This window comes from Sminthopsis crassicaudata, chromosome X, assembly GCF_048593235.1.
Source record: "Sminthopsis crassicaudata isolate SCR6 chromosome X, ASM4859323v1, whole genome shotgun sequence".
NCBI classification, from domain to species: domain Eukaryota; kingdom Metazoa; phylum Chordata; class Mammalia; order Dasyuromorphia; family Dasyuridae; genus Sminthopsis; species Sminthopsis crassicaudata.
Genome location: NC_133623.1, coordinates 27175251 through 27190559, shown reverse-complemented (window position 1 = coordinate 27190559; position 15309 = coordinate 27175251). Strand labels below are relative to the sequence as shown.

Below are 15309 nucleotides of genomic sequence, written 5' to 3'. Positions count from 1 at the left end.
ACCCCAGAGGACTTCAAGAGGGAAGGAGGGGGCCATGGCCAATGTGGAAATTTGTCTTGCTTTAACCAAAAGAGATTAAAGAAAGAGAAAAAGAACTCATACGCACAAAAACATTCATAACAACATTCCAATAAAGAAATGGAAATTCAAAAAAGAGAAGAATTATATCATAAAATAGTCTAAAACCAAACAAATCTGAAAGATTCACCAGTTGATCAACACAATGACCAACTGAGTCTTCTTTCACAGCATGACTCTTTTGGAAATTTCTTTTGCATGACTGCACGTGTATAACTTATATACAATTAAATATTAAATCACAACCTGCATTAAATTAAAAGGAAGGGAAGGAAAAATATGGAACTCAAAATTAAAAAAAGTTTTGTTTAAGCTACATTGAATTGCTTGCTATCTTGGGGAGGGGGAGGAGGAAAGGAGAAGAAATTGAAATAAAAGCTTTGCAAAGGTCAATGTGGAACACTATCTTTGCATGTCCTTGGAAAACATAGAATAACATTAAAAATGTGTAAAAATGAGTGTTAAAAATCATCTTTGCATGTAATTAAGAAAAAATATATATTATTTTAAAAACACAATGACCAAAAACCCCAGAGGACTTCAAGAGGGAAGGAGGGGGCCATGGCCAATGTGGAAATTTGTCTTGCTTTAACCAAAAGAGATTAAAGAAAGAGAAAAAGAACTCATACGCACAAAAACATTCATAACAACATTCCAATAAAGAAATGGAAATTCAAAAAAGAGAAGAATTATATCATAAAATAGTCTAAAACCAAACAAATCTGAAAGATTCATCAGTTGATCAACACAATGACCAACTGAGTCTTCTTTCACAGCATGACTCTTTTGGAAATTTCTTTTGCATGACTGCACGTGTATAACTTATATACAATTAAATATTAAATCACAACCTGCATTAAATTAAAAGGAAGGGAAGGAAAAATATGGAACTCAAAATTAAAAAAAGTTTTGTTTAAGCTACATTGAATTGCTTGCTATCTTGGGGAGGGGGAGGAGGAAAGGAGAAGAAATTGAAATAAAAGCTTTGCAAAGGTCAATGTGGAACACTATCTTTGCATGTCCTTGGAAAACATAGAATAACATTAAAAATGTGTAAAAATGAGTGTTAAAAATCATCTTTGCATGTAATTAAGAAAAAATATATATTATTTTAAAAACACAATGACCAAAAACCCCAGAGGACTTCAAGAGGGAAGGAGGGGGCCATGGCCAATGTGGAAATTTGTCTTGCTTTAACCAAAAGAGATTAAAGAAAGAGAAAAAGAACTCATACGCACAAAAACATTCATAACAACATTCCAATAAAGAAATGGAAATTCAAAAAAGAGAAGAATTATATCATAAAATAGTCTAAAACCAAACAAATCTGAAAGATTCATCAGTTGATCAACACAATGACCAACTGAGTCTTCTTTCACAGCATGACTCTTTTGGAAATTTCTTTTGCATGACTGCACGTGTATAACTTATATACAATTAAATATTAAATCACAACCTGCATTAAATTAAAAGGAAGGGAAGGAAAAATATGGAACTCAAAATTAAAAAAAGTTTTGTTTAAGCTACATTGAATTGCTTGCTATCTTGGGGAGGGGGAGGAGGAAAGGAGAAGAAATTGAAATAAAAGCTTTGCAAAGGTCAATGTGGAACACTATCTTTGCATGTCCTTGGAAAACATAGAATAACATTAAAAATGTGTAAAAATGAGTGTTAAAAATCATCTTTGCATGTAATTAAGAAAAAATATATATTATTTTAAAAACACAATGACCAAAAACCCCAGAGGACTTCAAGAGGGAAGGAGGGGGCCATGGCCAATGTGGAAATTTGTCTTGCTTTAACCAAAAGAGATTAAAGAAAGAGAAAAAGAACTCATACGCACAAAAACATTCATAACAACATTCCAATAAAGAAATGGAAATTCAAAAAAGAGAAGAATTATATCATAAAATAGTCTAAAACCAAACAAATCTGAAAGATTCATCAGTTGATCAACACAATGACCAACTGAGTCTTCTTTCACAGCATGACTCTTTTGGAAATTTCTTTTGCATGACAGCACATGTATAACTTATATACAATTAAATATTAAATCACAACCTGCATTAAATTAAAAGGAAGGGAAGGAAAAATATGGAACTCAAAATTAAAAAAAGTTTTGTTTAAGCTACATTGAATTGCTTGCTATCTTAGGGGAGGGGGATGAGGAAAGGAGAAGAAATTGAAATAAAAGCTTTGCAAAGGTCAATGTGGAACACTATCTTTGCATGTCCTTGGAAAACATAGAATAACATTAAAAATGTGTAAAAATGAGTGTTAAAAATCATCTTTGCATGTAATTAAGAAAAAATATATATTATTTTAAAAACACAATGACCAAAAACCCCAGAGGACTTCAAGAGGGAAGGAGGGGGCCATGGCCAATGTGGAAATTTGTCTTGCTTTAACCAAAAGAGATTAAAGAAAGAGAAAAAGAACTCATACGCACAAAAACATTCATAACAACATTCCAATAAAGAAATGGAAATTCAAAAAAGAGAAGAATTATATCATAAAATAGTCTAAAACCAAACAAATCTGAAAGATTCATCAGTTGATCAACACAATGACCAACTGAGTCTTCTTTCACAGCATGACTCTTTTGGAAATTTCTTTTGCATGACAGCACATGTATAACTTATATACAATTAAATATTAAATCACAACCTGCATTAAATTAAAAGGAAGGGAAGGAAAAATATGGAACTCAAAATTAAAAAAAGTTTTGTTTAAGCTACATTGAATTGCTTGCTATCTTAGGGGAGGGGGATGAGGAAAGGAGAAGAAATTGAAATAAAAGCTTTGCAAAGGTCAATGTGGAACACTATCTTTGCATGTCCTTGGAAAACATAGAATAACATTAAAAATGTGTAAAAATGAGTGTTAAAAATCATCTTTGCATGTAATTAAGAAAAAATATATATTATTTTAAAAACACAATGACCAAAAATCCCAGAGGACTTCAAGAGGGAAGGAGGGGGCCATGGCCAATGTGGAAATTTGTCTTGCTTTAACCAAAAGAGATTAAAGAAAGAGAAAAAGAACTCATACGCACAAAAACATTCATAACAACATTCCAATAAAGAAATGGAAATTCAAAAAAGAGAAGAATTATATCATAAAATAGTCTAAAACCAAACAAATCTGAAAGATTCACCAGTTGATCAACACAATGACCAACTGAGTCTTCTTTCACAGCATGACTCTTTTGGAAATTTCTTTTGCATGACTGCACATGTATAACTTATATACAATTAAATATTAAATCACAAAGGTGAATGTGGAAAACTATCTTTGCATGTATTTGGAAAAAATAAAATACTATTAAAAGTGTGTAAAATGAATGTTAAAAATCATCTTTACATATAATTAAGAAAAAATTAACACAATGGTCAAACATTCCAGAGGACTTAAGATAAAACATTTTACCTACCTCCTCAGAGAGTTTTGTTTTTCTTGCTTTCTCAGTAGGGAGAGGGGAGGTTAGGGAAGCAGAGAGAGGACAGGGAAGTGCCAAGGAAATAATGTAAATCAGAAAGTAAAATAAAAGGTTTTAAAACAATATACATTTGCACTATGACTAGTTTAATTATACATTGTCCTTAACTCTTGACCTTAATTCTCCCTTATTCTATTGCCAGTAATGCCTGGGTTACCATGGCTGACCCCCCACCACACATCCACCTTCTCTGCTCCTCATCCACCTTCTCTACTCCTTCTCCCACACAGAACAAGAAATGAAAAAGTCACAACCATCTATGCTATCTAATCTCAACTGTACCCTCAGCGCCATGAGACAATCCTTTTATTCCCCATTGCTCCCCGCCCCATTCTCTTTATTGCACTCCCCACAGCTGTGTTCCAAACCTTTTCTTCTTTCAAGCTTCCTATTCCCCCCCCACTTCAGAGGAGGGCCTCACTTCACACTTTACTGAGAAATTAAGAGGCTATTAGCCCCTTCTCCCCTTCAATCCACTTCTCAAATCCCTCTGCCATCATTCCCCAGTCTCTTTTTAGCTCCAGTATGACAAAGACAGGGCCGTTCTCACCCAAATCAACTCCATTTTTGTTCTTTACCCCATACACTCCCATCTCCTCTGCAAATCTGCCCCCCAATCAGACTCCCTACCCTCTTTATAATTAGCTATTTCTCCTTGCTGCCTCTATACCCCCTGCTGCCTACACCTCCATTCTTAAAAAAAAAAAAAAAAAAAAAAAAAAAAAACAACTCTTCATTTGATCCTATCAACCCCTGAAGGTAGCTCACATCCTCTATTTTTCCTTTTCACAAGTTCCTAGAAGCAGCTTTCTTCATTTATTACCTTTATTTCCTTCTTTTCTTAATTCACTTTTCAACCCCTGGCCACCTGCCTCGCCAAGCCATCACTCACCCTAAAAGGTTCTCACCACGTTTTTTCTCACTTCTGCTCAGCGATTGCTGAGCACCGCCCCCCCTGGAGTTTCATGATTACTCTCCTGGTCAGGTCATCCCTTCTGTCCCGTCCCCCCCACCCCCATACAGGGGTGCTCTGCTCTGCTTTGCCTGGATTTTTTTCTTTCCCTTACACCCACCCTATTACTTCATTAATTCTCATGACTTCACTTAGCATCTTAGATTCCCCCAGTTTATATAGGCACCCGACCTTTCTCTGGAATATTTTCTTTCTTTCTTTTCCCCCTGAGGCAATTGGGGTTTAAGGGACTTGCCCAGGGTCACACAGCTAGGAAATGTTAAGTGTCTGAGGCCAGATTTGAACTCAGGTCCTCCTGACTTCAGGGCTGGTGCTCTCCCACTGCGCCACGTGGCTGCCCTACCCGTCTTTCTCAGAATGAGACTTCTTTAATAGGATAAGATATCCCATTGGCATCTCAAACGCAATGCACCCAAACAATTCTTATTTCTTGCCCAACACACTCCTCTTTTTTAAATTCCTTATTTCTGTTGAAAATATCACCACCGTTCCAGTCATCCAAGTTCATAACCTAAGGAGTCATCCTCAATTCTTCACTCACCACATCGAATGAAAGCCTGGGCACTGCTACCTACACGCCATCTCTCCCCTGGACAACTGCAACAGTCTCAGCCCTCTGCACCGAGTGCACTCTCTGCACACACCACTAAACTGTTCAAAAATACAAACCTAACCACGGCCACCCCCCCCCATAAGAAGCTCCAATGGCTCTTGAGGAAAAAATAAATAAAAGTAGCCAGCTTGGTGTTAAAAGTCTCTCCAAATCTGGCTCCAGCTTCGAAGCTAATTACACATTTCTCCGCATCACAAACTATGATCCAGACAAACCGGCCTGTGTTTTCTGCTCTATATGTAATGAGAATATGTATATTCTCATTAATAATGGAAGATGCATAGATAACAGGCATAAAAACCAGAAAATGTCCAGAGAAATTCTGACAGCTATATGAAATGGAAGAAATGAACCCCCTAATATACAAAAAGAATACTGATCCGAGCACTGGAAAATCGATATTTGAATCTTGCCTCTATCACTTACTAGCAAATCAAATTCTCCAAACCTCAGTTTTCTCATCTATAAAGTGAGGATACATATACTTATTGGACTTCGCCAATGAATTACCAAAGAGAAAGTTTTGTAAACTATAAAGTACCCCCAAAATTACAAGTAGTTGGGGCAGGTAGGTGGCCCAGTGCATAGAATTCTAGCTGTGAAATCAGGAGGACCTGAGTTCAAATCTAGCCTCAGACACTTAACACTTCCTAGCTGGGTGACCCTGGGCAAGTCACTTAACCCCAATTGCCTCAGCCAAAAAAAAAAAAAAAAAAAAAAAAAATACAAGTAGTTATGTGAATCACATCAATCTTCTCTGGTAAAGAATTGTTTTTTAAAGTTTCAATAGAAAATGAGCTTTTAAAACATTATTACATCAGGGCTAATTTTGATATTTTTGTCAGACTAAGATAACAACTGAATACCAAGAAAGTAAAAACTAATATCAACTGCATGCTTCCACTAAGCAAATGGTATTCTGATATGCTTTAAGTAGGCTTTACATTGGGAACAGACTAATAGGCAAAGCTAAAAGGATCACTTATAATTTTAATCACAATAACTTTGAAGTTGAAATTTTTTTCTGCAGGCAAAATGCCAAAATGGTTCATCATGCAGCTCCTGTAAGAGAAAGTTCATAGATTAAAGAATTGATAACAAAAAATAAATAAGTCGGGAACAAATTTGACCGATTCTATTCATATAATCATTCTAAGAGAAGCAAAACTGTTGAATATACAACCTCCAACTCTACCATTTTTACCTAATACAAAAGGAGATTATAGAATCATATGCTGAGTTAAGTTCCAGAGAAGGACCCCTGGGGTGATCTAAGCCAACCACCTCAGTTTTTCATGGGGACTAAAGCCCCAAAGGGCTGAGATGACAGTGAGAAAAAAAAAAAAGAAAGTAAGAAATCACAACAATTATTATTAATTCCACAGTTCATTCTATATATTGAAATTTTTTAAAAGTTCAGGTTAAAAGCAAGAAAATCCAGGGGGACATTTTTTCCAAAGACTAGAAACTTGCAATGTACCAAGCCTTACTACCCATTGAAATTTTTTAAATGCTCAGTTTAAATGCAAAAGAGTCCAGAGACAGAACTTTTCTAAACACTAGAAACTTGCAAAGTACTAAGCCTTACTACATATTGGAATTTTTAAAATGCTCACATTAAATGCAAGAAAATTCAGAGAAAGAATTTTTCCAAACACTAGAAACTTGCAAAGTACTAAGCCTTACTACATATTGAAATGTTTTAACTGCTCAGGTTAAAAGCAAGAAAATCCAAGGGCAGAATTTTTCTAAACACCAGAAACTTGAAATGTACCAAGCCTTACTATCTATTGAAATTTTTTAAATGCTCAATTTAATGCAAGAAAATCCAGAGAAATAATTTTTCCAAACACTAGAAACTTGCAATGAACTAAGCCTTACCATCTATTGAAATTTTTTAAATGTTCAATTTAAATGCAAAAAAGTCCAGGGACAGAATTTTTCCAAACACTAGAAACTAGTAAAGTACTAATCCTTAATACCTATTGACAATTTTTAAATGCTCAGGTTAAATACAAGAAAATCCAGGGACAGAATTTTTCCAAACACTAGAAACTTGCAAAGTACTAAGCCTTACTATATAATGAAATTTTTTAAATGCTCAAGTTAAATGCAAGAAGATCCAGAGAAAGAATTTTTCCAAACACTAGAAACTTGCAATGAACTAAGTCTTACTACATACTGAAATTTTTTAAATACTCAGGTTAAAGCAAGAAAATCCAGGGACAGGACTTTTGTAAACACTAGAAACTTGCATAGTACTAATCCTTACAACCTATTGAAAATTTTTAAATGCTCAGGTTAAATGCAAGAAAATCCAGAGCAAGAATTTTTCCAAACACTAGAAACTTTCAATGAACTAAGCCTTACTACGTATTGAAATTTTTTAAATGCTCAATTTAATGCAAGAAAATCCAGAGAAATAATTTTTCCAAACACTAGATACTTGCAATGAACTAAGCCTTACTATATATTGAAAATTTTTAAATACTTAGGTTAAATGCAAGAAATCCAGAGTCAGAATTTTTCCAAACACTAGAAACTTGCAATCAAGTTTAAAAAATGCTCACGTTAAAGCAAGAAAATCCAGGGACAGGACTTTTGCAAACACTAGAAACTTGCAATGACCTAAGCCTTACCACATATTGAAATTTTTTAAATGCTCAGGTTAAATGCAAGAAAATCCAGAGAAAGAATTTTTCTAAACACTAGAAACTTGCAATGAACTAAGTCTTAGTACATACTGAAATTTTTTAAATGCTCAGGTGAAATGCAAAAAAATCAAGAGAAATAATTTTTCCAAACACTAGAAACTTGCAAAGTATTAAGCCTTACTACGTATTGAACTTTAAAAAATGCTCAGGTTAAAGCAAGAAAATCCAGGGACAGGACTTTTGCAAACACTAGGAACTTGCAATGAACTAAAGCCTTACCACATATTGAAATTTTTTAAATGCTCAGATTAAAGCAAGAAAATCCAGAGACAGAACTTTTCCATTCCCTAGAAACTTACTACTAAGTCTTGCTACATATTGAAATTTTAAAAGTGCTCAGGTTAAATGCAAAAAAATCCAGAGAAATAATTTTTCCAAACACTAGAAACCTGCAATGAACTAAGCCTTACCACCTATTGAAATTTTTAAAATGCTCAGGTTAAATGCAAAAAAGTCCAGGGACAGAATTTTTCCAAACACTAGAAACTTGCAATGAACTAAGCCTTACTATATATTGAAATTTTTTAAATGTTCAGTTTAAATGCAAAAAAGTCCAAGGACAGGACTTTTGCAAACACTAGAAACTTGCAAAGTACTAAGCCTTACTACATATTGAAATTTTTAAAATACTTAGGTTAAATGCAAGAAAATCCAGAGTCAGAATTTTTCCAAACACTAGAAACTTGCATTGAACTAAGCCTTACTACATACTGAACTTTAAAAAATGCTCAGGTTAAATGCAAAAAAGTCCAGGGACGTAAGTTTTGCAAACACTAGAAACTTGCAAGGTACAAGCCTTACTATATATTGAAAGTTTTAAAATGCTCAGGTTAAATGCAAGAAAATCCAGAGACAGGACTTTTCCAAACACTAGAAACTTGCAAAGTACTAAGTCTTGCTACATATTGAAATTTTTAAAATTTTTCCAAACACGAGAAACTTGCAATGAACTAAGCCTTACTACATACTGAGTTTTAAAAATGCTCAGATTAAATTCAAGAAAATCCAGAGAAACAATTTTTCCAAATACTAGAAACGTGCAATGAACTGTCTTGCTACATATTGAAATTTTAAAAAGGCTCAGGTTAAAGCAAGAAAATCCAGGGACAGAACTTTTCTAAACACTAGAAACTTGCAATGAACTAAGCCTTACTACCTATTGAAATTTTTTAAATGCTCAGGTTAAATGCAAGAAAATCCCTAGAATTTTGCCAAACACTAGAAACTTGCAATGTACTAAGTCTTACTACATACTGAAGTTTAAAAAATGCTCAGATTAAATGCAAGAAAATCCAGAGAAACAATTTTTCCAAATACTAGAAACGTGCAATGAACTGTCTTGCTACATATTGAAATTTTAAACAGGCTCAGGTTAAAGCAAGAAAATCCAGGGACAGAACTTTTCTAAACACTAGAAACTTGCAATGAACTAAGCCTTACTACCTATTGAAATTTTTTAAATGCTCAGGTTAAATGCAAGAAAATCCCTAGAATTTTGCCAAACACTAGAAACTTGCAATGTACTAAGTCTTACTACATACTGAAGTTTAAAAAATGCTCAGATTAAATGCAAGAAAATCCAGAGAAACAATTTTTCCAAATACTAGAAACGTGCAATGAACTATCTTGCTACATATTGAAATTTTAAAAAGGCTCAGGTTAAAGCAAGAAAATCCAGGGACAGAACTTTTCTAAACACTAGAAACTTGCAATGAACTAAGCCTTATTACCTATTGAAATTTTTTAAATGCTCAGGTTAAATGCAAGAAAATCCCTAGAATTTTGCCAAACACTAGAAACTTGCAATGTACTAAGTCTTACTACATACTGAAAATTTTAAAATGCTCAGGCTACAGCAAGAAAATCCAGGGATAGGACTTTTGCAAACACTAGAAACTTGCAATAAACTAAGCCTTACTACCTATTGAAATTTTTTAAATGCTCAGGTTAAATGCAAAAAAATCCAGAGAAAGAATTTTTCCAAACACTAGAAACTTGCAATGAATTAAGTCTTACTACATACTGAAATTTTTAAAATGCTCAGGCTAAAGCAAGAAAATCCAGGGACAGGACTTTTGCTAACACTAGAAACTTGCAATAAACTAAGCCTTACTACCTATTGAAATTTTTTAATGCTCAGGTTAAATGCAAAAAAAATCCAGAGAAAGAATTTTTCCAAACACTAGAAATTTGCAATGAACTAAGTCTTGCTACATGTTGAAATTTTAAAAATTCTCAGGTTAAAGCAAGAAAATACAGGGACAGAACTTTTCTAATACTAGAAACTTTCAATGTACTAAGTCTTACTACATACTGAAATTTTTAAAATGCTCAGGTTAAATGCAAAAAAGTCCAGGGACATAAGTTTTGCAAACACTAGAAACTTGCAAGGTACAAGCCTTACTACATATTGAAAGTTTTAAAATGCTCAGGTTAAATGCAAGAAAATCCAGAGAAAGAATTTTTCCAAACACTAGAAACGTGCAATGTATTAAGTCTTACTACATACTGAAATTTTTAAATGTTCAGATTAAAGCAAGAAAATCCAGAGACAAGACTTTTGCAAAAACTAGACACTTGCAAAGTACTAAGCCTTACTACATATTGAAATTTTTAAAATGCTCAGATTAAATGCAAGAAAATCCAGGGACAGAACCTTTGCAAACACTGGAAACTTGCAAGGTACAAGCCTCACTACATATTGAAAGTTTTAAAATGCTCAGGTTAAATGCAAAAAAGTCCAGAGACACAACTTTTCCAAACACTAGAATCTTGCAATGAACTAAGTCTTGCTACATATTGAAAATTTTTAAATGATCAAGTTAAATGCAAGAAAATCCAGAGACAGGAGTTTTCCAAACACTAGAAACTTGTAATTACTAAGCCCTACTTCCCTTTGTGACATCTCCCACCTTACTTTTCTAAAAAGTGTTGAAACAGAAGCTGCGTGATCACCTCTCAATGATATCATATGTGTAGGAAGCTGGACTAAAATGATCATTAGACTCTCTTTCAATTACAGCAATCTGTGACTGTAGTATGTTTTTTTTATCACATTTCAGGTGAATAGGCTACTATATTATGTTACTGTAAATCAGCAATCTGAGATATGTGAACTACTAAACTGAAGAATGGCAATTAGAAACAATTTTGATTTAAAGAAGTCCAAAATCAAACAACCTGTAGAATTTTACTGTGACTACATTATAAAGCTCTGTGATTTTTCATGTGGGAACTCCCAAACAGATTCAGGATTAAACTGTTTATAACTTAATATAGAAATCCTAGGGAGTTAAGGCAAACAGTTAAGTGACTTGTCTAGAATCACACAGCTAATAAATCAGAAGTAGGATTTAGTCGCAGGTCTTTCTGGTTTGGAGTTCAGCAGTCTATTCACCAAATCCAATTATCTCTAAATTTTAAAATACATGCTTACTTAATCCATAAAGATGTAACCAAGGTGAGATGAAACTTCCATTTTCATAAGGAACTCTGAGAATCAAATTCTGCCAAACAATGTAATAAAAAAAGTCAATATTACAATAGCATTTGTCTGCTTTGCTCCCCAAAGAACTTCCATTTAGATGTTATTTATCAGTATTAACAAATTATGTATATTACTCTGTAATTAGAAAAATTTGTTTTCAAACTTTCTAAGGCAACTAAGACTATAAATCCTTGAAAGTACTACCCTGCATTGGCAGAGGGAGTATCCTCTCCTAGGAGCTCCCCATGCCAATGAAATCACCGGTTCAGTCCCAATCTCTGTATTTGGACATGACTCTTTGAATTAGGTGACAAATGAATAATTTTGTACTCCTTTTATCATTAACACCCAACAATCTGCAAGTCATTATGTGTATTTTATTTTCCTTAGTGGAAGAAATTTTCTCTTGTTTTGAATGATTAAAACATTTTGATATAAGGGACCCAAATTCTAAGATTTAAAAAAAAAAAATATATATATATATAGACACACATGTTTGTGTATATATATGTATGTGTGTCTATATATATATATATATGTATGTATGTGTACATACATATATGTGTGTATGTATATACATATGTGTATGTTTGTGAATATAAATATGTGTGTATATGTTTGTGTACATATATGAATATATGTTTGTGTATATATGTGAATAATTATGTGTATACATGTATATGTGTGTATGTTTGTGTATATACATATATGTATATAAATATATGTGTGTATGTTTTGTGTGTATATAATATATATATGTGTATGTTTGTGTATGTACATGTGTGCATAAATGTATATATACATATATGGTATAAATGTATACACACGTATATATATGTTTGTATGTATACACATATGTGGCTATATGTGTATATGTACATATGTGTTTGTGTGTATATTTGTGTGTACACACACATACACACACTCACACATACACACATATACACACACTCACACAGACACACATTCACACATACACACACACACACTCACACATACATACACACACACACACACACACACACACACACACACACACACACACACACTCTCTCTCTCTCTCAGACGCCCAGGAAGATCTTGAGTTGAATGTCTAAAGATATATTACAATTTTTTAAAAGAAAAGGTTTAAAACCTTATTCTATACCAAAAATACTTAATGCTAAATTAGGTACTTCTATACCAAAACCACTAATTATCTATATCTTAAAATACCATTATTTAAATGCAATAATTATGAGACTACTTTCTTTGAATCAGAGGAAAAAATGCATCATTCTTAATTCTTTCTATAGGGTATGAAATTCTCTGACATATATAGAATCCAAACATCTGAACCACAAATCAGCTTAACAGTAAAGTAGTTAAGAACAAAAGCCCACTAATTAGTATTCAAAAAGATCATTAGAGAGCTTGAGAAGGTACTATAATACTGAATAAAAATGCCCAATCTTACCAATGTTTCCAGAATCTGACAGGGGGCTACGCATCAGAAAAAGATTTACCCCAAAACATTAGAGGAAAATCCAAAGGCATTGCCCCCTGGTGAGAATAGGATTAAGTCGTCAAAGAGCATATATGGAGCCAAGGCCGACAGACATCTCCCAAACGGTAATCTTTTTTTAAAAGCTCAAATGCCCGTGCTAAATTTCCCCTCCCAGACCTTGAGAGTATATACTGTTACAATTTTACAACGCTTATCTTCCTCGTGCTCAATATGGCTGAAATTCTGTTAAAACTGCGCTTTCCTATCTTCAAGTCTGAAACTGCTCATGAGTCAGCCCGAACAGGGAGTGTTCGTTCCCTTGGCTGGTTCTGAGCAGATACCTTGTCCTTGATCACTGTGGCCCTTCAAAGGGCTAAGCCAGTTACTAGCAGTTTGAACAGATCGTTTATTTTTTCAAAATTCTTCATGTAAATTATCTCCTAACTCAAACGCATTTCATTAGCTCAGATTGTACAAGCATAAATTTTTGGTCACTAACACAGAACTAGTACCCGGTACAATACCATACAGTTAACAGGTGCCTCTGACAAAAAAAGGGGTTGCCAGGCCTAGGGTGCAAGGGCTAACCTGTGGAGTAATTACGGAGAAATGATCTAGAGTAGAAATGTGGCTGCTGTCTCCTCCATCTTGAAATTAATCAGCAGAAGGGAAAACGGGAGAGAGTCTGGTAACCAACCGGCAGGCCCACCAACGAACGGAGATTGTGACGCGATGGTGAACGCAGCTGGCTAGCAACAAGGCCTGCGGAAAGCCTCGGTATTTAAAGGCTAACTACTTATTTTTTAATCTAAATGAAAAGCTAAATATGACTTAATCTAACTCTTACCTCCCATTCGAAAGCCCTACTCCTTCCGGTTTGAAGTGAGGGTAAAACGGCAGACTCTATCTGCCCCAGGGAAGGAATCCTCCGGGGCGGGGGGCGGGGGGGGGGCGGGGAGGGGGAGGAGGTGGAAGGGGGAGGGGAGCAGAGGGTTGAAGCGGGGAGGAGCTCGGCGCAAAACGAACGGGCCCTATAGAATGGCACAAAATTAAAGCTGTAGACATTTCAAGGTTTTTAGCTACCTCACGATTTAGTTTCGATTCCCACTTCCCCAATCCCAAAGGGATGGAGCCCGCCCCCCTAATTGGGGGAACCCCCACCCCGAGAAAAGTCCCCTAATCCCAACGATGAGAGGCGGGTACTTCATCCCGAGGCTACTAAGCTTGGGAATTAGGAACTGGGGGAAAAGGGACGGCCCGAAGGGCTGGGGAGTCAGGCAAATCGCGGCCAAGGCCAAGGTCCCTGGTCTTCAACCGCCATCGCCAACCTAAAATGGCATCGGCCGAAGGACTTGGCCGAGAAGCCCGCCCCCTGCCCTCCCCTCCTCTCTTCTCAGTTCTCCGATCCCATCCCCACGCAGATCCGCGGCCAGGCACTGGGCCCACCGACCAGATCGCGGGGCTATTTGGATAGGAGACAGAAGAGGAGAAGGCGGAGGGAGGCAAAGACGGTCGGGGCGGCTCCTCCGCGGGTTCCCCGACTCCCGCCCGGGGTGTCCCCGGGCTCCCGCCAGCCCACCGCCACTTACTAGGGGTCGCTGATGGGTCGCGACTCTCCGCAGGGCTTGCGGCGACTGTTCCCGCCTCCTGCCACCCTCGTCTGAGCCCGGTTGGGGAGACTCAGTGGAAGAGGCTGGCCGCTGCCCTGCACGTCTTCAGGCGGCCATTTCCTTCTCCATTGTTACCAGGGAACCGCCGGAAACGACTCCCACCAAACACAAAGTGACGGCACAACGCCCTGCTTACGTACGGCCCCACCCCATGGCCGTTGGACCAATCCGCCTGAGTCTCGCGAGATTTGCGTGCCGAGGAAGGCGCGCGAGATGACGGAGGCTTCACGCCCATCATGTGACAGCCTCCCGCGCCATCTTGAATCGGGACCGAACCTTCGAGCCCGCGGAGCTGCAATTATCTACCTCATACCACGGGAAAAGGCTAGATAGAAAAGAACGCGTCCTGAGTGGTCCTCCCTCCCCCACAGCGCAAAAGGGCCGGCCCACGAATTCGAGGCCTCAACGGCAAGCCTCTGTCACCCCAGGGCCAAATAACTCTCAAACCAGGGCTGGTGGTTTGCGTCACCCCGTTGCTCCCTGTCAGTAGCCATGTCTCAGCCTCCCGCCCCCCACCGTGATAATGGCCCCCCGTCCTGGCCAGGGCTCCCATTTGCCATAACCAATCACTCAACTCATTTTAACAGTTAAGATATTAGTGAACCATGATATGCATTCTCTTCTCGAGCCCTAATTGGGAAAATTTTTCTAAATAAATAAATAAATTCTTCAGCCCACTCTGATAACATTCAAAATCAATATTAAAAGCATGAGGCTTGAGGCAGCTAAGTGGTGCACCAGATGGAACACTGGCCTTGAAGTCAGGAGGACCTAAGTTCAAATCCCACC

The 15309-nt window shown here is 36.6% G+C and overlaps 1 protein-coding gene across 6 annotated transcripts in view; it reads right to left on the bottom strand.

The window, feature by feature from the left end:
* The window catches only part of RLIM (ring finger protein, LIM domain interacting), a 33097-nt gene extending 18489 nt beyond the window's left edge, over window positions 1-14608 (bottom strand). For 2 of the 6 annotated variants that reach the window (XM_074277916.1, XM_074277920.1), the window contains exon 1: window positions 14440-14607. The gene's annotated coding sequence lies outside the window, so the exon portion shown is untranslated. Of the gene's footprint in view, window positions 1-14439 lie in introns of all 6 variants that reach the window. The other 4 variants (XM_074277917.1, XM_074277915.1, XM_074277918.1 and 1 more) reach the window with 4 other exon arrangements.
* Between the last annotated feature and the right edge of the window lie 701 nt (window positions 14609-15309).